This window comes from Periplaneta americana, chromosome 4, assembly GCF_040183065.1.
Source record: "Periplaneta americana isolate PAMFEO1 chromosome 4, P.americana_PAMFEO1_priV1, whole genome shotgun sequence".
Taxonomy (NCBI): domain Eukaryota; kingdom Metazoa; phylum Arthropoda; class Insecta; order Blattodea; family Blattidae; genus Periplaneta; species Periplaneta americana.
Window position 1 is genome coordinate 143,338,472 of NC_091120.1, and position 22,189 is coordinate 143,360,660.

The window sequence follows — 22,189 nt, forward strand, 5'->3', positions numbered from 1 at the left end:
CGTTTGATTTCCTCCCGAGTGTCATTTATATTTGTTACTGTTGCTCCAAGATATTTGAATTTTTCCACCTCTTCGAAGGATAAATCTCCAATTTTTATATTTCCATTTCGTACAATATTCTGGTCACGAGACATAATCATATACTTTGTCTTTTCGGGATTTACTTCCAAACCGATCGCTCTACTTGCTTCAAGTAAAATTTCCGTGTTTTCCCTAATCGTTTGTGTATTTTCTCCTAACATATTCACGTCATCCGCATAGACAAGAAGCTGATGTAACCCGTTCAATTCCAAACCCTGCCTGTTATCCTGAACTTTCCTAATTGAAATAATATTTGTTTCAATGTTTGTTTTATTTTCTTAATTTATGTTAATATAGTCAGTTGCTCATGGATTAACATCAATATTTATATAATGTGTACCGAATTGAATAAGAAAAAAGAGAAATAAATTTACCATGGTATCTCAGGGACTATGAACATGAAGAATGGCATTAAGTTGATGATAAATAATGTAATGAAATAATTATTATTGTAATGAATGACTTTTATTATAGATAATTGTAATGCATACCTGTGATAAATGTCATTTCAGAAGATGAATAATTATAATAGATCAACCTATACAGTGTAACTACACACACTTCAGTGCTTCCTATTTCTGAGGAAATAACTCAACGTTCGTAGAAAAAGTTTGTTTTGCATTATTTCCTTCAGTAATTCCTTAAATCATTATAAACAAATGAATATTTTCAATAACATAAATTTAAAATAATCATTTTAAAATATCATTAATGGTATTAACGTTACATCTCACTAAAATGCGTAAAAAGCCTTTCTCGCATATGGTTACATCGCCTGAAATTATATTAAAAAATGTTTAAAATCACAATTCCCTCAAAAAAGTCAATTACTTTTATGATTGAACTCCCAAGTTGTGAGAAAGTTACAAATCATTGTCCACAGCAGTCACCAGCACGACTCCAAAACTGACTAAATTTCAAACTCCATTTCCCGAAAGTAAGATATTTTGAGATGTAACACTCTTCTAGTGGGGGTGCGATTAAGATCTATGTCAAAATGTTACCCTAGTGGTTTTTGTAAATCTTACAAAGTTCATGCGAGTAGGTACACATCCTTGTTTACAGCGTAACTGCATTAAAATAGCCATCTGGCATCTAACTCACGGCCAGTGCACTGAAACCTTACCCCATTTCATATATTTGGATTGCTTTGGTTAAGCGTTACATACAAAGAATAATTTTGATTTCTTTAGTTTCTTGTTATCAAGGGAAGATTAACATTAAGACAAATGGCAGATATTTATTATTTTACTGAAGAGCAAATGGAAATGAAAAAAGCTGCAAAGATTTATCAATCAAAAAATTATTTACAGTGCCAACTAGTCCATACAGTATTCATAAGAATTCACCAACGTTTACAGAAAGAGAACGTCTGCTACCAAACTTCAGAAAGCGACCTCGAGTTCGATGCTAGCTGGCTATACTGACTACACATATCAAGGCTTTTATCTACCAAAGGAAACATTACCCGACATGAGTTCCTATATGAAAATTTATCATATTGCTCACCTCTATCACACCTAAGTTTGTAACGAAGTCAATGAATCACCATATGTAATATTTTAATCGGTGAATACTAAAACGTTCTAAGTCATCCAACTTCGTTTTTTGGAAAACTAAAAAAACTGTTTCTTTACTTTCAGGGTTTGTTTAAAAATATGAAAAAATTGCATTTTAATATATGACCTAAACTTGAGCTAAATCATGACCAAAATCACTTTGTTTCCTTCTATAAACCTAAAAAAAAAAATTCAAATTAGGGTGTCTGACTTAGAACCTTTTAGTTTACTTTCAGAAAAATTATTAAGAAATTGAAAAAATTGTTAACGGAATATTTATTTTGTATAAACTCTTTTGTGTACGAACAAAAGTGTCAACTGAAACTCACATTTTAACAAAATGTATGAGAAGAAAATAAAATTGTGGTATGTGACTTAGAACCTTTTAGTTTACTTGAGGGAAAATTAATAAGAAATTGAAAAATTGTTAATGGAATATTTATTTTGTCTAAACTATTTTGTGTACAGCTGTCAAAAAAAAAAGTGGCCGCACTCGTGAACAGCGAATATTTTCAAAGTCCACTTCGGGTCGCGGCGATGTTACACGATGCATGTGCTTGTACAAGCAGTTCCGGAACTATGAAAGTGTTCCATATCTGCTTCTCGCAGACCAGCGGTAGAGTGCTTGTTTAATGATTCAAAGGTTCTGGGTTCGCGCCTTCTTCAAGTTTTCATTTTATTTTTTAATCGTTCTTTACCGATGTAAATGATATTCAAATTATCATTTATATCCAGTTATCGTTCTTGATGGATATCACGATATTTATATTTTGTTATCGTTCTTTAGAGATATGAATAAAATTCAAGTCATCATTTGTATTCTGTTATCGTTTTATAACGGATATGAATAATAATTATTATTATTGTATCTCCAATGGGGGTTAGCCCTATTTTACATATGTATGTTAGGGCTATAGTTTTACACACAAAAAAGATAAGCTTAAAGAGAAAAGGAAAAGAAAATTAAATTAGCTTACGCGATGTAAACAAAACATAAACAATCCGTAAATTAGGCATTGCGATTGCAAAACAAATATCAGTTATCAATTTGATATATACAAAAACATTAACAACACACATACGTAACACTTCTATAACACAAATATGCAGCTTTCCGTACCATACATCATAAATTAATACACAATAGTCACACAAACACAATAAAACTATATTTACGACATTGCGACGACATCTAGCATCCCATAACTGACTCACATACATAACAAATCAAGCATCCGTTGCAACACATACACTTCAACATAGTAACCACACTTTTAAAAGTTACAAATTTGGCTCCAAGAAGAATAAATAGGACACTGTTACTAATTACTATTCTTCTACAATTTCTTAAATACATCTGTAATAAATCTGAAATTCCGATATGAATAATATTCACGTTTTTTATATTGTTATCGTTCTTTAGCGATATAAATAATATTCAAGTTATCATTTACCGTATATTGTTTTCCTTCATTAGCATTATAAAATAATATTCAAGTTATTTATATTGTTATTGTTCTTTCGCAATATAAATAATCTGTATTTTATGTAGGTAATTATTATAACACAAACATCTGTCTTTGTAAAATAGGTTATTTTATTTAGATAATTAAATACGTATTATATAATATCTTATATTAATTAAACAAACCGATATTTATCATTTATATTGTGTTATCGTTCTTTAGTGATACTGTACAAATAATATTCAAGTTATTTATATTGTAATCGTTCTTTAGCGATATAAATAACATAAATTTAATATTAGGTTTGGAAAAATCCAGTTGCATAATACTGCTATTAGTTTTTCTTTTTGCATTGTTACATTATACTATCTTGAACTACAATAAAATGAAAAGGAGTAACGAGGAATTGAACCTGAGACGCTGACATCTAAATTCCGACGTTCGTCCGCTGAGCTACGAGGGCAAAAGTGTGGAAACATTTTCGGAAAAATTGGCCCAATCACACTCTAAGATTTTCTGATGATTCGTAGAAGCTAGTCCAGGATGCCGGGGGCAAAGGCTAATTGAGATTTCCCGAACTCTGATAGGGTCAAACATCCTTATAGAATTAATATTTAACCCTTGCCGTGACTTTCGGTGAAGTCCGGAGGGCCCAATTAGTCAAATCCACTCTCCTCATCTCCACGCTTGGGCCCCCTGGAATTTAATAAGATGCGAAAGAGATAGTGGTGTGCGGAAAGCAACGGGATGTTACCGCATTTAGGCCTATCCTTTCCAAGAAAAACTGCAAACATGAACAAAGGAAGCTTTAAATAGAAGAAGAAGGATCTTCTGCGGACCTCTGGAAAAAGAACTAAGGAAGAGACTAGTGAAGTGCTTTGTGTGGAGTGTGGCATTGTATGAGGAAGGAACATGGACATTACGACGAAATGAAGAGAAACGAATTGAAGCATTTGAAATGTGCATGTGGAGAAGAACGGTGCGTGTGAAGTGGACAGATAGAATAAGAAATAAAATTGTGTTTGAAAAAGTGAGTGAAGAAAGAATGAAAGATTAGAAACTGATTAGAAAGATAAAAATTAACTGGTTGGGTCTCTGGTTGAAAAGAATAATAGACGACATTAGGATATGTGGATCATATGCGGAGACTAAGAGAAAGGCAGAAAATAGGAAAGATTGGAGATTGCTGTGTTTGCAATGAAAGACCTGCCCATGGACAGAACACGTATGTATGTATGTTCAGAATGCCTGGAATATCGTGTCTAAAAACAGTCGCTATTTGCAAAAACTAGTCAATTCCATGCCCACTCGACTGCAAGATGATCGAGATAAGAGGAAGATAGACTAAACATTGAATTGTGGCTTTTTGTTTTGTTTTTTGAACGCTTAATTGTTTGAATGTTTTAAGGCCGACGCCAGTAAATTTGTTTTGTTTATGCCACGAAAGATATTTTTATTGAGAATAAAATCTTTTTTCTTTCCATATGCAGCCACAATATCATAATGATAAAGACATGGCATAATATATTAATGAACCTGATGTTAATTACTAAAATAATCGTAAAAGAGAAAGGAGCCATTATGTATAGTTTGTCTCTCTCAAAAACAGAACAAAAAAGAACATAAAAAGCACGTGGTTGTAGTCGAACGCAGGACCTCATGAATAAGAGGCCTGAACGCTACCATTATGCTATCGATAACACAAAGAATACTTCAATTATAACTGTAGCTATCAGGCAACGTGGTCCAACAACATGTAACATCGCCTGTCTCCGAATTGTAGCGAAGATACCCGAAGGGCACTTCGTTTCAGGAGAGCGGCCACTTTTTCTTTTGACAGCTGTACAAACAATAATGTCAACTAAAACTCACATTTTAACAAAGTGTACTGGATAGAAACATATTTTAGGCCAATTTTTATTATTTTAATCAACTTCTTGCTCCTACGTGCCGCTATCTACGCCTCCAGTGGGCAAGTTTAACAACTCTTCATAAAAGTCCGTGTACGCTAGAGGTACATATGGCAATAGTGATCTAATGTCTTGTACTTTTTGGGTTTTATATGTACTTTTACCTGTCTCGTACGCTAATTGCACTGGAAAAGATGGTCGAGGGACACTGTTGTGCAATAGCTTGTATGTGTTTACTAACAACCCATCAATGTGGCTTCTTGTGACTATGGTACCTTTAACAGCTGTGTCACCATCATAAGTACAATGCAGTACACAACTTATACCAAATTGCACTTCGTTTCTTTTTCTGTACCTGTCGCCCTCTTGTTACCTCGGATACACATGTTTTCTTGTAAAACTCTTGCCACCAGTCTTTAAAATTTTTAATGTCACATATTTCAACTTCTATTACTGTAAACTTTCTAGATAAACTTAAAGTTATAATAATTTTGGTCAACTGATGCATGCTGTAAAATCTGTCATGTTTTCTCATGGTCCTTTTGACAATTGCGAAATCCCTATCGCAGTGCAAAAAAGAATGCTCTCTGATAGGATATAATTGTTCAATATTCTCAAATCTCTCCGAATCTGTGAAGGCCAAAAATACACTATTAAGAGCATGGCTTTTATTCTGACCTCCACAGTTGTCACAGTAAACATGAACTTCTTTTATATCATTTAGGACAGAGCTAAGGTATTCGAAAACGAAAGAACACACCTCATTAGGGCCTTTTTTGCGATGCCTTCTTTGTAAATGTACAAAGTTGCATGGTTTTTCTTGACATCATGAATGCAGAATGAGTTGACATTTAGCTGTCTCAGATAAAAAGTGCCTTGTACAGGGATAACTGGCAGTGAAATGTTCTACATATAATCGAATGCAATGGCAAGAACATGATGTTCTTTAGATTTGTCAGGACATACCTCAGACTGAAGCCGTGAATAAAACTTTTTTGATTGATTAATTCTTCTTATATTTTCTTCATCCATTTTCAGTCTCTTGCTAACACTGAAATCTTACAAAACAAACTCAGCTGTCACCGTTTCAATTTACCGGGAGAACAGTCTAGCCAATACAAACGAAAAACTTCCGAGTCAGTCTGGCCAATGGAAACAAAATGGTTCTGTGTCACTGACTCAGAACGTTTTTGTTTTCACTACTTAGAATATTTTTGCATACATAGTTGTATTTACCTTCAAAGAATGACTTCCCGCCATTAAATCAATTTCGTAAAAATAGTGACTTAGAACGTTTTAGTATTCCCTGATTCATTTATGCAAAAGACTCGCACTTTTGTGGTTACTCAAGGCTGAACGAAAGAAAAATCACTGCATAGAACCTTTGTAATACATAAGAAAAACGCCATGTTCTACCTACAATCGATACTGAATCGACAATTAATTGTTGTGCTTGTTCAGAAAGTTATGTTCACTAGAACTGCTCTACATTTAGTATTTACCCATCTCCAATTAATTAAGTAGATATTATTACATCCAAAAATAGTTTAAGAATTCCTTTATTGAAACCGATCCTGCAAATTTATTCCTGTATGTAACTTTCTCAAATCATATAGCTTATAATTTCATTCGTAATCTTTCTTCATCTAAACCGGTTTAACCTCTATACAGGTATTTTATTTCAATGAATAACACAGAATTGGTTAATTTCCTAGTACCCGATACTCGTTACATAGGTCTTTTTTATGTTTAACATATTTAGTATAACTTGTTGCTTGTGGGCCATCCCAAACCCCGACCTACACCCCTAATAGCGCCAGTCCTTTATACCACTGCCATCGTGATCTAGGCCAGGCCGTAATGCAGGGTGTGTGACGTCACTCGATGGGGCGGGCTTTTCTATTTGAGTATACGGAACTGAGTGAAATATATTACTTTAATGCGTGTCGGTGCTCAATTTTATTTAGTGTAATGTGTGTATAAGATACGTTCACTTCTTACTGCATAATATGTTGCAGAAATAATTACAAAACTGTGTTATTTTAATGTGAACGGAGTTTTACATGTTAACATAACCTGTTTGCTTCAACATTTTAAGTTTGGAATGGAAGCTATTTTGAGATTTAATAAAGAAGAATTATTTATATTGTGATTTTAATTTAGCACATCTATCTTCCTTACTTGTAGGTAGAAAATTTACCACAGTCCCTCCTATGAAATAAGTGTAGGTACGTACGGTTGTGTTACTTCATCCGGTAGGTTAGATAAAAAGAATTCAATACGACCCAGTACAGTAGGGAACAAATAAATAATACAATTAAATTGTTATTCAATGCAATGTGTGCATAAGTTCCGGCTAGTTCCATTTATTTGTTGCATAATGTGGCAGGAATAATTATAAAACTGTGTTATTTTTATGTGAAGAGAATTCGCCATCTTAACATAACCTATTTGCGCTAACATTTTAAGTTGAGAACGAAAGATATTTTGAGATTTAATAAAGAAGAATATATTTAGGATAAACTTCAGAACACGGTTATCTTCCTTACTTAAAGGTAGAAAATTTACCACACTCCCTCCTATGAAATGTACATACGGTTATATTACTCAACTAGGGTTAAACGAGCGCTGAGGTATAATTCCGGTAACTTCTGAACTGAAAATAGTTGAATTTATTTTTTGTGGAGATGCATTTCATCCTCTAAGCAAGGCATAATAAAAGCCTGAACTAACCGAAGTGATTAGTATATGCAAGGTGTATGAATACGAAGGGAACTACCTCAGCGCTAGTTTAGCCCTGGTAACATATTAAACTAATCAGACTGGAGTACCGTATGAAACGAATAAATACAATTGAAGTGTAGACAAATTGCATTTACAAGTTATACGTAGCGTTATGCTTAATTATGATGCATAATTGCGAATATAGAAATAAGGCAAGTACTGATAGAGTAAACATAACCTATAATGTAAACACATCAAAATATGCGTGCGATGCAACTGAAAATTGTTGAAACGTGCTTAAATGAATGTGCAAGAATTTCGTAATGAAGCGAGCGTGCTTTATTTCAATTAATTACAATACTAGATACTGTAACAGTAATGAAAACTATAAGGTAAGTATAATTTTTCATAATATACTATATGTATTTCCCTTTTGGTTCAAATTGTGTATATTATCAAACGTCGTATTATTTATAATGTAGATTATTCACACATAAGAAGGGCGCAATAATTTAAATTTAATAAAACAAATACGGTAAACTAACAATAATGGATTAGACAAGAGTAACATCAGTAACGCTGCACTTAGGCCTAATCATAATTTACTTGACATCCCAGTCAATGTTTCACTTTCACGTGTATATTATTACACATATTTACTGTTTATAACACCAAAAATTCACTTAACCACATAAGGGCGCAATGTTTAATCGAAATAAAGGCAGGTATTAACATACGAACTTTGCCTGCAACAACGTAATTTTCACACCAAAAATAATATTATACCTTACTTTGCAAGTGAATTGTGTCTCAAGTGTCTCACAATCACTGTTTAAAATTTTACTGACGCGATTACACTGCATTTCAGAGAAATATATGTTATTTTTCATGTACTGCAACTAATTGATATGGTTGAAAGACTGCCCTTCGCGGTCAGCTGTTAAGCGAGTCACGTGGTCTGCCTTACGGCCTGTATTAGATCACGATGACAGTGTTATATACCCGTCAGTCAAGGCCTTCTGACAAATAAAAGCAATTGACAATAGATATCTCAGTCGTGACAACCTCATAAAATATCCTATCAATTGAATAATCGATCTTGCTACGTACAACATAATTATATTATATTATTATATTATCACCTTTGGGTTGAAGGTACGAGTTACATTTTATAACGTGTTCTTTCTTGTTTTAGGGGGCTCTGCCCCCTAAAAACCTCTGTTGGGGACGGCCCTCAAGCCCTTGTGCAATTAATTAATAATAATTAACCGGTCCATCACATTTGAGTTGAAGGTACCGGTACATTCTTTAATAAATCACTGAAAAACAAATGTGAATATAATAATTATAGGATGTGGGGTGAGTACGAAATTATTATTATTATTTTTGGCGCATCATTTTTACGTAAATAACGACAAATAAAAACTAACATGCCACATAACATTATTTTAAGAAATACAGGAAAGAAGCATGAATAATATTCACCATTCTTAATGATCGTGGGATAGAAAAAAGTATGGAATAGAAATTACATACAAATGTGCGTGTAATAAACAATAAGCAAACCATCTTCGAATAATCATTTCAAAACAACGTGAATATAGCGTGCATTGTGTAGGAAAATAATTTCTTATATGTTGCTCCCAATGTGCATCATTGTTAACTTATGAAAACAAATGAAATTTAATATGGCATATAAACACTATTTGAAGAAAGATAGGCGATATTAAGTAATATTCATCGTTCTTAATGATCTTGGGATGGAAAATAACTATGAAATATGTATAAAATAGAAATTACATACAGGTGAGCATATAAAAACAGTAAGTAAAATCATTTATTTGAGTAATAAGCTTAAATTACTCCAGGTTTAGTGTAAGAATGGTCTATGTAACGAGTATCGGGTACTAGGAAAATACCCAGAATTGTTATGGTTAAATTAGGCCTATTATATTTTATGTGCAACATTCGGTCATAAGCAGATACCTTACTATAATAATACTGGACAGCTGTATGCTAGCAGCATTGACGTGAGTGCGAAATATTGCGGACCTGACATCTAGCGGAGAGGCGTGGAATTATGTCCACTAATACAAATATTAACATAGCGGGATTCGGACTATTCTTTAAAACGTGAGTTACTAATGTGGAATTATATATGAAACACTTAAGAAATGTTGAATAGTATTTAATGTATCTTATATCAAAGCTTCATATTGCGAGAAATATTGCATACTTCATATTACTTTCCATAATTAATTGTTACATAATTTTTCTTCGATTTAGTGAGACAAAATCAATTCTGACATTAAGAATGAATTTACAATAATGCTTTATATAGGCCTATGCATTGCTGACAACTGCAAAGATAAAATTGATAGTAATCTGATACTTGTAATAGTAAAGGCATGTGGACAACAATAAAACTTGATTTGATAAAACTTTAAACTTCCAATGCAGTTTAACTTCTATTTATTTATTTATTTATTAGATGTAAATAAAAAAACTAATTTGTATTTTTCTATTAACACAAAGACGAAGGAATTAGGCCTACTAAAGAATGTTGTTTACTCACGTTTTATGATCCCTCGGAAATCGAAAGTAAGATTTGGAGCACTTTGTAATGCTGCAATTTTGTAGCAATTATAAACAGCACATAATATACACCCTAACATTTTAACACAGCACTAATTAATAAAACTATTAACTAGCCCAGCAACAATATACATTGCAGTTGATTACAGCTTGTTTCGCGAGTATCGCCACACCGGCCGCCTAGGTAGCAGCACCAGCGTCGTTCGCGCGCAGAACTGTTAGCTGTCCGATATTATTATAGTAAGTTATTTGTCATAAGTCGACTCTTAGATACTTATTTAAACCAGTCTTTGGTTTATATAAACACACATAGTCACTGCCTGCTGGATGGCATCCTACAGCAGCGTTAATTGCCTGCTCAATCGAAGTTATTTTGCCGCTAGGTGGCAGGCAGTGCCTACTGCTATTAAAATTATCAGTATATGCAAGGAGTGTAGTCGTGCCAGGGCGACGACCTGGTACTTTTTTCTGCAACTTGGGAGCACCCTGCTCCTCTATTTCTACTTTTCAAAAATATAATGGTCTTACTTGCGTCTTATTCAGCATTCTAATGGACCAACATTGCACAAATGATAACACTGCACAATGTTATAGTATAAAGTAATTTTATTTTAAAAAACTCAATTGTTGTAAAATGAATATAGTAAAAATATCGGAAATTGTTCTTAAAGCATTAGCCAAAACCAACACTTAGGGCTGGTATTATAAACACCGTTTAAACCTTACGTTCAGTTTAAACTCGGATTTCTCGTTCTGCTTCGTATTATACACCTTAGCTATCAGCTAATCTTGAGTTAACTTGAGTTTAACTTGCTCCACAGTCTTCTGCCGTTTAAACTGCAGTTCAAGTGCAAGATGGCGGCTTCCGCTATACACATGGACATGACAGATGTTTTCCGAAAACTTATGAGTAACGGTGAGGAAGTGATGATTATTATTGAACGACCACGGTGGCCAAGAACTTTACGAACTAGAGTGCACCACTTTGAAATAGGATGAATGAACATAACTTTTAAAACAGATTCAGGCTTTCGAAGTAGACAGTCCTTATTTTTAGAATAATGCTTTACAGTCCCTAAACCTTGTTTCGAAAAATTGAGACTCTAATACCTATAACATGCCAAAAAAATGAAAAATTGCAAAAATATATGTATTTTAGGGTTTGAAATTAAAGATTATTTTTGAAAACATTCTGTTGAAGCTCTGCATCAGATATTATATAGTTGCGCTGTGCTATTTTTCTTCTGGTAGCGATGGAAGATTTCGTAGGTGTCCATAAATACTGCAAGGCTATGGCGCATTGTACTGTGTGTGGCAGTCAGTCTTCTGGTAAGAAGATTTACCATGAAATACTTGGATCTGTTTTATAAACACAGTAATAATATTACGTAACAATACTAAACTCATAAAAATAATTTTATTATTTGACAGACTTCTGTTTCATAAACATTCTATAAAACTTATAAAATACACACACTAATATTATAGTTTATCAGTCAGCTGATTGTGTAGGCCTATAGAGTTCTGTCGCGGATAGTCATGCATGGATTAGTCTGCTTGCAATGTGTTTGGGACTATAACGTTGGTAGCCAGCATTAAGAAGCTATTTGAGGTTACGTCTGACAAGCATACTGAAGTAGGCGGTATTGGTTCTCTACAGCTTTTTTATGATATTTTCTCTATTATCGAAGAACAAAGATGTTTCTTAATGGAGACTGTTCACCAGCATCGGCCATTTTAACAGCAATAATATAATAAAACAGCAGTGATCGTCTTCTTTTCTTTCCTAGCAGTAATACCAATCGTATTCCACTACAGACTAACTTAACACACACTCGTTTAGATTTAACTTTGGTTTAACTCAATCTTCAGATTGACCGTATTTATAATACCGGGCCTCAAACACGTAAGTCACGCGCTGAAAGAAAAATTATTTCACAGACTGTACGCAAAGGCCAAACAATAGGGATATCCTGAATTAGCACCAACAGATAGCGCACGTGTAGTATGAGGGATGCGCATTGCGTGTGCACTTCTTTTTTCGGTATATAAACATTGAGGATATACGTGGTGTATTAGTATATTAAATACTCTTAAAAACAACTAAAAACGGCAAATTTTTGTTACTGTTACTATATGTAAAAACCAGGGAAAGCTTTTTGTCTTCAATCAGGTCCCGAAATATTCTGAATATATGCTTTAAACCTTAAAAAATATAAGAAATAAAATTGGGCCTCGAAAGTGCTAGCTATTAAATAAAAGTAACTACTTCAAGTAAGGAATTGTTGACTATAGTTTCATTTTGGAAGAGGAAAAAGAAAAATTAATAAAAATATATGCAACCTCGACAGCGGGCTATGTTAGCTTAGATTATATGCAGTAGTTGTAGGAGTCTCCGAAGTTTACGCCTGCAGTAAACTCTCGATAAACTGGAATGTTTATTATCCAGGACGATCCGTAGTGAAATCCATTTGAAGAGTACAGGGGAAAAAGGGGGGATGTCCACTTTCAGGCAAAATTCAGATTTCCATTCCCTTATATACTTCATATGAAGTGAATTCATTCTACACTTAGAACAGGGGAAGAAAGTTCTTAGTCACAGAATAACTGCTGGTTAAATTCTCAGTATTATATTCGGAACGATAGAGTTTCACATTTTAAAATTGGTTTCCTGAGAATTGTTTAAAAGTGGATATCCCCCCTTTTTCCCCTGTACTCTTCATTTCGTGAATAATGTTTTTAATGTAAAAATAATAATAATCCGTGGCGCTACAGCCCGTGAAGGGCCTAGACCGACCAGCCGGCTGCTGGCCTCACGCCCACATGCAGAAGCAGAGGTGGACGATCATCCAACCAGAATGGAGGTATCGTGTGGTTAGCACGATGATCCCCCCAGCCGTTATAGCTGGTATTCGCAACCGGATTTCGCTACCTATCGTAGAGCTTCCCAAGTGCATCACGATGCTGGGTGGGCACCGGTCCCATACACTGGCCGAAATTTCATGAGAATATTTCTTCCCCCATGAGGAATCGAACCAGCGCGCATTCCGTAACGCGAGTCCTAGGCGGGATGCCTTAGACCGCGACGCCACGGCGCGGGACGTTTTTAATGTACTGTACCCTAATTATTAAAGCCATGTTTTAAGTTCAGATTTTCAAAATCATCCCACACAGTATTCAAAACTGCATGTCCTTAACCTACAAAACACACTACTAATCGTGATACTATTGCGATCATATTATATCATCCTATTAAAAATTGCATTTGATCTTTCTGCAACTACAGAAAAAATACAAGTAATTCAATCTCGATAGTCTCTTCCCTGTAAAAAAAACATTGGTGGCTGCATATCCTGTTTTTAGCGTACGGTTCTTAAATACTAATTAATAGAGAGGGCAATAACACTTTCGACATATTTCCTATATTTTTATTCGTGCATATTGTTCTCAAAGTTCTCGTTTAGGTTCATGAACATTCAATTTACTCGTATCTATATTCTGCATATTGCAGATTTCCCCACCCATCTCGGGGAATCGCTCAATATTATACAGGTTTACATTATTATTTATTGTAAATTAAATTAAATTATGAAGTAAGAAAATATTGAATTATATTAAATTATACTAGGTTATACAAAATAACTGTAAATATAATTTTGACATGCACAGAAAACCAACAAGCGGAAAACGTAATCAACTGTAGCATAGGACAAAACATAGCCCTACAACATGTTGCGCCGCATGGAACGCTCCTGCCATCTGACGGTAAAACTTCGCATAGGATATCCCAATAGCACTTGCAGTCTTGCAAGGATTAGTTTTGCCCGCCACCCTTGCGATACCAGCAGTAATCCGCATTTTTTCCGTTATAAATTAATAGTGTCCATAGTAGACTGGTTGAAGGGAGATTCCTAAGTTTGAACATTGTGTGGCCATTGCTTTGTCTGTATTTGTAGCGAGTACACATTTTTTTTTTTAATGCGGTCTTCTACATCTATGGGCGATGAAGAAGTGAGAGTGATTAGTGATCAATAGTCAGTGACCGAAAATGAAAAGGAGCTCCGTAAAAAAGGTTACGAACTACTTTTCTAAAATACAAAAATAAAATTCTAATCAAACTTACAAGGTGCCAAAAAATTGTGGAAAAGACTGCGACCTGGAAGTGACTTTGAATAGTGTTCCTTCATCCGGTTCACAGAGTGATTCATCATCATCATCATCATCATCATCATCATACCCCGAATTTCTAAGCACAATCAAACATGAAAATAAGCAAGCAAATTAGCACGAAAATTGTGAAAATAAGCACCAAAATAAGCAAAAACGAATACACGGAAATATTATGATAAATTATTTGTTTCGTAGAACTCTTACATTATTATTATTATTATTATTATTATTATTATTATTATTATTATTATTATTATTATTATTATTGAAAATGTATCACTAGAACTCTATTGTTCACCTACATTGCTTTTAATCAGTTGCTGGTTTAACTTAGATTTATTCTTAAATATCTCCTTATGCTGCGTTGTATTAATATGCTGCACAATGCTATATTTTTCCTTCGCAGAAAAACACTTTTCACACACCAAACAAAATAAGACATTGCTGTCCTCACAGAAAATATTACTTCCAAACTCATTTACGCATTTGCGTAAGAATGCTGATTGAGAGGTTTTTGTGGGTGGTGAACCAACGCGTGTTGCACAACTCGCACACTGCAGCTTGGAACTCGGGGATTCACCATTTATCCACATGACATCATTCCGATAACGCGATAAGTGCGATAATCGATTGACGTGCATAGACGCAGAAGCTTGGCGGGGAATTTCAAGGCTCTTTCCTAATTAGAACTACGCAGTATTATTTCACAACATCCTGGGTCATACCCTAGCATTGCTTTCTTACGTATTCGACTGAAGTTAATTTTTTATTAGCCAAAAAAGAAAAAGAAAAGGGAATCAGTGATAAATGACGGCTAGGAGTGAAATACGCACTTTTAAAATTACAGTTTTGGAATAAAATATGTTGTTTTAATTAAAAATTGTAAAATAAGTAAGTAAAAACGTTTTTCTGCGAAGTAATCATTCATAAGCACTAACAAACATAGTTGAAACTGCTTATCTAGCTGTGTCTTACGAAGTATAACCTTTCTGCTTACGTTTAAAAGTGGGGAAAAGAATACGCATTTTGCTTAGAAATCCGGACTTTAATCAACAACAACAGCAGCTTGATGAAATCAATATAGGTAATGCTTCTGATGCAGATTATCCGTCTATATGGTCTGAACAGCAATGGTTAGAGCGCAAGGAAAAACTTAAATAGTTAATAGCGAAACATGGGCTTTTGGGATGTAGGCTAATGATGTTGCTCTGTAGGTTATTTAGGGCTACAAAGCCAGGGATTGTCACTCTCCATTCGCGCTATAGTAGTAGGCCTAGCACAGTCTAGTATATACAGTCACGAAGCTTGAGTTGTGAGGGTACTAGGAACAATAGACTGTGCCGATACTATTTCGCATTGTCTGTGATGAGGCGATAGTAGCGATCCTAGTGGTTAGCAACTATCTAAGGCTGCATATTCCCTACGTATTGAGCTTCGTGACTGTGTACATTAGAGTGTGATAGTACCGAAAGAATAAGGCATATTTCGTCTAAATTTAGGAAAAAGTTGATATTAAAATAATGTCAGAAAACCAGAAACTTTCTGTCCCCCTACAAGACATCCTGATGATTTGTGAAAGATTGTCCAGTTTGCCAGGGATGCCGTGACTGAGAACAGTAGCTATTTGAAAAGACTAGTCGATTCCATGCCCACTCGACTGCAAGATGTGATCGTGTTTTTTTTTTTTTTTTTTTTCAATTGTTTGAATTTTCTAAGGCAGACGCCAGTAAGTTTGCTTTGTTTATGCCACGAAAGGTATTTTTGTTGAGAATAAAATCTTTCTTTCTTTGGAGTTATAATGTCATAATAAATAATGTTAAAGTCATGGCATAATATTTTACATTCATAAACCTGATGTTAATTACTAAAACGGTCATAAAAGGGACAGGAGCAATTATATTTTCTCTCCCCCTTAAAAAACACAAAAAGCACTAAGTTGTGTTAGAAAGCACTACCTCATTAAATACCAGTCCGGAACGCTGCCACTGCGCTACAATAGTAATATGCAGAACACTTCAATTATAACTGTAGATATCAAGTCACGTGATCCATCGCCTCTGTCTGAATTGCAGCGGAGATATCCGAAGGGAACTTAGATTCTAGAGACCGGTTACTTTTTTTTTTTTTTACATTGAGAGTTGCCCAAAATAGTTTTATTCATCTGTTCAGGATTGAATGAGAATCTGCAAGCAAATCATTTGCAATTTAAAATTATAGTCTGGAATTAAATTTATATTTCCGGTTCTGAATGTTGTACGACTAGAACAGAGAGTTTTCTGTGAAAGCGTGTCGTTAATTAAGGTTCCCGTTTCGAGCTTCAAACATTCTAATCACAATATGTACGAGGTCATGTAAATATTTACTACCTTTGTCTTTGCTGTAGGTTTTATGTCGTCATGGTGAGATCTGTAAACAGTACAAAGTTTAAGTGATTACAGAACCATGTTTACAGAATACATTACGATAGCCTGCAGTCGAACTCCGGACCACTGCCACTGCAATTTCAATTTAAACGCATACTCCTTTGGTGAATGAGCTTAGGTTTACAGTGAGCATTACAATTGTAGTTCATCATGGAACGGTTTACAACGAGAGAAAGCTTGTTGATATGCCGAGAATCTTCGAACGGATTCAACAATCGATAGCACGATGTGGTAATGCCTATACTGAGACTGGTGGAAGACAGTTAAAAAAATTGTAATGAGTACACTGATATTTAAATTGCGATATCCTTCAAGTGAATACTATATGTACGATATTAAAAGTTGTCACTGAAATAATGAATGTTTTGGGTTAGGCCTATTAGACTGTTTAGTATAAATAGCAAGTCACGTTTTTAATAATTGCCAAAAGAAACATCTCCGTGTAACGATTTCTAAGCTAATATGAAAGTTTATCATAATGATCTCTCCTATCATTCCAAACAGTTTGTAACGAAGGTGGAAATGTTGCCCGTCGTGACGGCCTCTTTCTGATTTCTTTAAAAAAATGATCATATTCATGGTTTTTTAGAAAGTAAACTTACTGGGGAAAATAGCGGAGAAACAGCTTAAATTTACAAAACCTCGTGAAATGTTTACAAATTTTAAATTTCGATAATGTCTAAAAATGGATCATTTATAAAAAATTACAAAGTAACATACTTTTCACAGACGTATCAATTATAGGCTAGTTAGCCTATATCTATGTACCTATCTACCAAAACGTGTATATGCAAGGCATACTAAAAACTTTCATAAACCAAACCTAAACTGTTACTGATCCTCGAGATTAGAAAAACTGCAGTTTTTATCTACTGTATCGTCGCCCTGGTTGGCGTAGTTGGTATAGCACTGATCTTCTACGCCCGAGATTGCGGGTTCGATCCGGGGCCAGGTCGATATTTAAGTGTGCTTAAATGCGACAGGCTCAAGTCAGATTTACTGGCATGTAAAAGAACTCCTACGGGACAAAATTCCGGCACACCTGCGACGCTCGTATAACCTCGACAGTTGCGAGCGTCGTTAAATAAAACATAACATTCTACTGTATCTGACCTATCTGCTAAAAAGCGTAGATGAAAGGAATATCAAAAGCGTGTCCCTGATACTCGATCTTACGAAAACTCGCTGTCTACTGTATCTACCAGAAAACGTACATGCAAGGCATACCAAATGCCTGAACAAACCTATTGTAACTTGTTACTGGTCATCAACCCTACGAAAACACGCTTAGACTATTCCGTAGCTCCACAATTAGCACACACACATTTATTGAACAATTTCTTAACATAAACAGATTGCAGTTATTCAGTATTTAATAATGGCCCCTTTGAAAATCCCAAAACAGTCATATTTTTATTAATTACATATTCACAAATCTGACGTTAAAATTGGTGCCCATTGATCAATTGGACATCGAAAAATAGACTGAGAAGTATAATCATCCATTGACAACCGACGCACAAACCAGGGAAGGTAGACATATACAGGTTGTAAGGGGTGTAAGTGCCGTCCTTTTCACGGTCGTCGGGGACGGTCTACAGCATCAAAAAATGTTCATACAACATAGGGTCAAAACTTGATAATTTTCGCAGAAAAAATATTTCCTCTCTTATTTTATTCGCGTTATACTGCTTGTATAGTTAGTAAAATTACGGAAACATTACATCAGTAGGTATATCTAGCAAAGAGTTAATATTATTTTAAATACATATTTGTGTGTTGTATTAAGTTTTCGTGAAATTAAATAAAATTGAATGCTTAAATTTGTTAATATTCTGGCGTGAGAGACGTGGCAACGTGTTCAGTAGGCAGTACCCCGCACAGACGTACGTGCATGTCAGGTGAGTTCAAGGACCCTGTCCATAGCTCTACTGCCGAGCGGACGACAGTTCGGTACCAGGTATTCGATAAAAAAAAAAACTTACAATGTCATTCACAGTTTAGAAATATCATATGTTATTAATTTATGGAGAAAGTCGCCGTAAATCAAGTGAGGCAAGAAGATGTACCGTCAATGTTTTCTTCAATGAAGGTTACCTAATCGGCGAACTTTTGTAGCGGTTTCTCAACGATTATTGGAAACTAGGAGTCTCTTATCTCGTTTCAAAAATCACACAAACAGATATTTCTTTAAAAATGGTACGGCTTTATGAAAGTGGAAGAGATTAAAATGTTGCATTAAAAAAATTCGTATGATTTTGTGCAGTAAACTATTATTGTTTATTTTTTAGACGTACAATAAAAAACGGACCAATATTGCCAATATTGTTAAATAAAATGGAAATTTACCATGAAGTTCTATTAATGAGATTGAAAGTTTGTATTTGTTGTTAGTTTTATGTAAACAACGGTCCGCCCCTGCATTAGAACAGAGCATCTGTTTTGTACCGGTATATTTGTATCCACTTCAGCTGTACTGTGTAGATACTTGTAAACTCCCTCCTCCCCATCCAACAACGTTACCAAACGCCTAATGACTTATTGTAAACTTTAATAATTACTTAAATATTGTAATTATAAAAAATTGTAAGGAAATTTTTTCTTATGACATGAATAATCATCAGTTAAAATAATGACACTTATATCCCTTACACCCTGAATAGCCTACCTTTTAAGCCTATAGCTACCTTCCGTGTATTTTGCCACAAAACAGGTATCATTTTAAAAATGAAATAGGCCTAAATACAAACATACTTCATTGCTCGATCGTCACTTCTTAACAGTAAACGTTCTCAGAGCGACGTTGATTTAAAAAATATGATTTTTATATTTTATCAGCGTTGCCATGATGGTTAACATAGGCCTAATTATAATTATTACTAGGCCTACTGATTATTATTATTATTATTATTATTATTATTATTATTATTATGTTCACGCTTAAGAACAAAGCAACACCATTTTAAAGACTATGTTGTAACATAACCAACTTAGAAGAGTTCCTTCCAGTTTTAATATGAAATGCTATCAATCAACATAAAATAAACTATCTCCAATTCTAATAGATTTCCGACACACAAAAAAAAAATTGGAACATGTAAAAGGCACGTACGGAGTTCTGATGCCTACAGTAATAAAAACTACTGTCTATATTTACCAGTTTCGCTTCAGGAACCCTCCGATGAAAGAGCGTCGAGCAAAGTAATGTCTGACTCACTCACTGCCTCACTACAACAGCAAGTATGTAACTGGAGTGCATTCATAAACAACTACAAACATAACTGTTCGGGCATCTTTCAGAAAATTCGTTGAAATAAACGCTTGGAAGGAGATCTACGTATTTTGAAAATGGCGTTAAAATAGACTAATAATTTGACTACTAATGTCTCTGTGTTGTTTCCGTTTAATTTTATATGTACAGTTTTTTTTGAATAGGTATTATAGGCTAACTGAACTGCACCCGAACACGAGCTTTTGCTCCTTCGGATCATCTGTATAGGCCTAATCATAAGGAAATAAAATATAAAATTGTACATTATTTCAGTCAGTAATGCATAATAGCCTACACATTTTTTTAACATTTCCGTTATTTTTCACAAAGTAATTTATATTAATAATTTAGCCTCAACCACAATTAATTTATTTCAGGTAATCTTCTACGCAGATAATTTAAGGCGGTGAGCTACTGAAAATAGTAGAATTTTGACAAATTTTTCATTTTTTTTTTTTTTATTTTCACACTAAAAATGTACCGTTTCATGAGGACTGTTTTCGTGAATATTTTATCTCAGTATCTTAATTAGGCTACAAGTATACGTTTATATAATTTGGTAGGTGTTATTTTAATGCATGAGCTATGTGTAACCAAAACATTAAATTTAATTATCTCAGAAAATAAATTTTCTACGTTTTCAACGACAAGTATTAATTTTATTTCTCAGCGGTTGAAGCTATAATGATGAAATTTGGCATACTTATTCGTTAATATTGCCCACACCTGTGGAGTAACGGTCAGCGCGTCTGGCGCGAAACCAGGTGGTCCGGGTTCGAATCCCGGTCGGAGCAAGTTAGTTGGTTGAGATTTTTCCGGGGCTTTCCCTCAACCCAATACGAGCAAATGCTGGGTAACTTTCGGTGCTGGACCCCGGACTCAATTCACCGGCATTATCATCTTCATTTCATTCAGACGCTAAATAATCTGAGATGTTGATATAGCGTCGTAAAATAATAAAATAAGATAAAAAATTCATTAATATCTCTGTTGTGAAATGGAGCACTTGATTGCCTGTATTCAGCAAAGTTTTATTATAAACAGAATTATACGCAAAGCAGTGTTCTTTTTATTAAAAAACGAAAAAAATTTTTTTGCAAATGAACAAATTAGAGAAGGCATTATTAATGCTTCATTGCACAAAATGCGGTGTCACCTTTAAGAAAAAAATATATTTTAAAAATTATTTTTTTTTTAGATGTAGGATTTTCATTAAGAAAATTTAAAAAACAAAACAAAATTATTTTTTTAATGTTGATGAGAAAAGATTAAAATTTACAATGTGTATTTGTGATATTGATACCCATATTGAGCAAAAATGTAAACTCTCTAGGTCAAAAATGATGAATTTTAGAAATTTCAATAGCACATCGCCTTATGTAAACAGTATGGTCACTAAATTATAGAGGGTGATAATATGCATTAAAACAATAAAATGATGTATAATAAACATGGGTCCTACAACAAATACTTTCTGAAATTTTTAATTAAATGAATTTAAAATGAAAATTTTCACGCGTCAATATGGCGAAATTGTTCAAAAAAAATTTTTGTTTCCAAAAAAAGGTTGGACATACACGAACATTCAGAACTCCCCAGCACCATAGCTTTTCACTTCTTTCTTCTTCTTGGCTTCCTCCTTCCTCGTTTTTGACATCCTGGCTACCCTCTTGGAGTCGGTATTTGCCCTCTTATTCTCATAAGCCTCCTCTTGTTTCGTCTCGTTGCAATCTCTTGTGTTACTCTTGTAATATCCTCCTTTCTGACTGTGGTCTTGCTGCGTTGCATGGCACTGCAGCCCTTATTGCACTCTCCAAGAGCATTGTAGGTTGCGTATGAATTTTACATAGCCTAGGCCTACACTGTAGCATACATAGAAGGCAGTAGCTTTCATTACAACACTAGAATAGTTATTTGTAATATTTCAACATACTTATCTAGGTTGGCAACTCTGAATTCAGTAATATCAATTTTCAAATGTGGCGGCCGT

General features: G+C 34.3%; 1 protein-coding gene across 1 annotated transcript in view; it reads right to left on the reverse strand.

Moving 5' to 3' along the window:
- LOC138698242 (110 kDa antigen-like) overlaps nucleotides 1-20,187 on the reverse strand; it is a 34,464-nt gene extending 14,277 nt beyond the window's left edge. Inside the window, exon 1 of the mRNA XM_069824037.1 lies at nucleotides 20,086-20,187. The gene's annotated coding sequence lies outside the window, so the exon portion shown is untranslated. The remainder of the gene's footprint in view (nucleotides 1-20,085) is intronic.
- Between the last annotated feature and the right edge of the window lie 2,002 nt (nucleotides 20,188-22,189).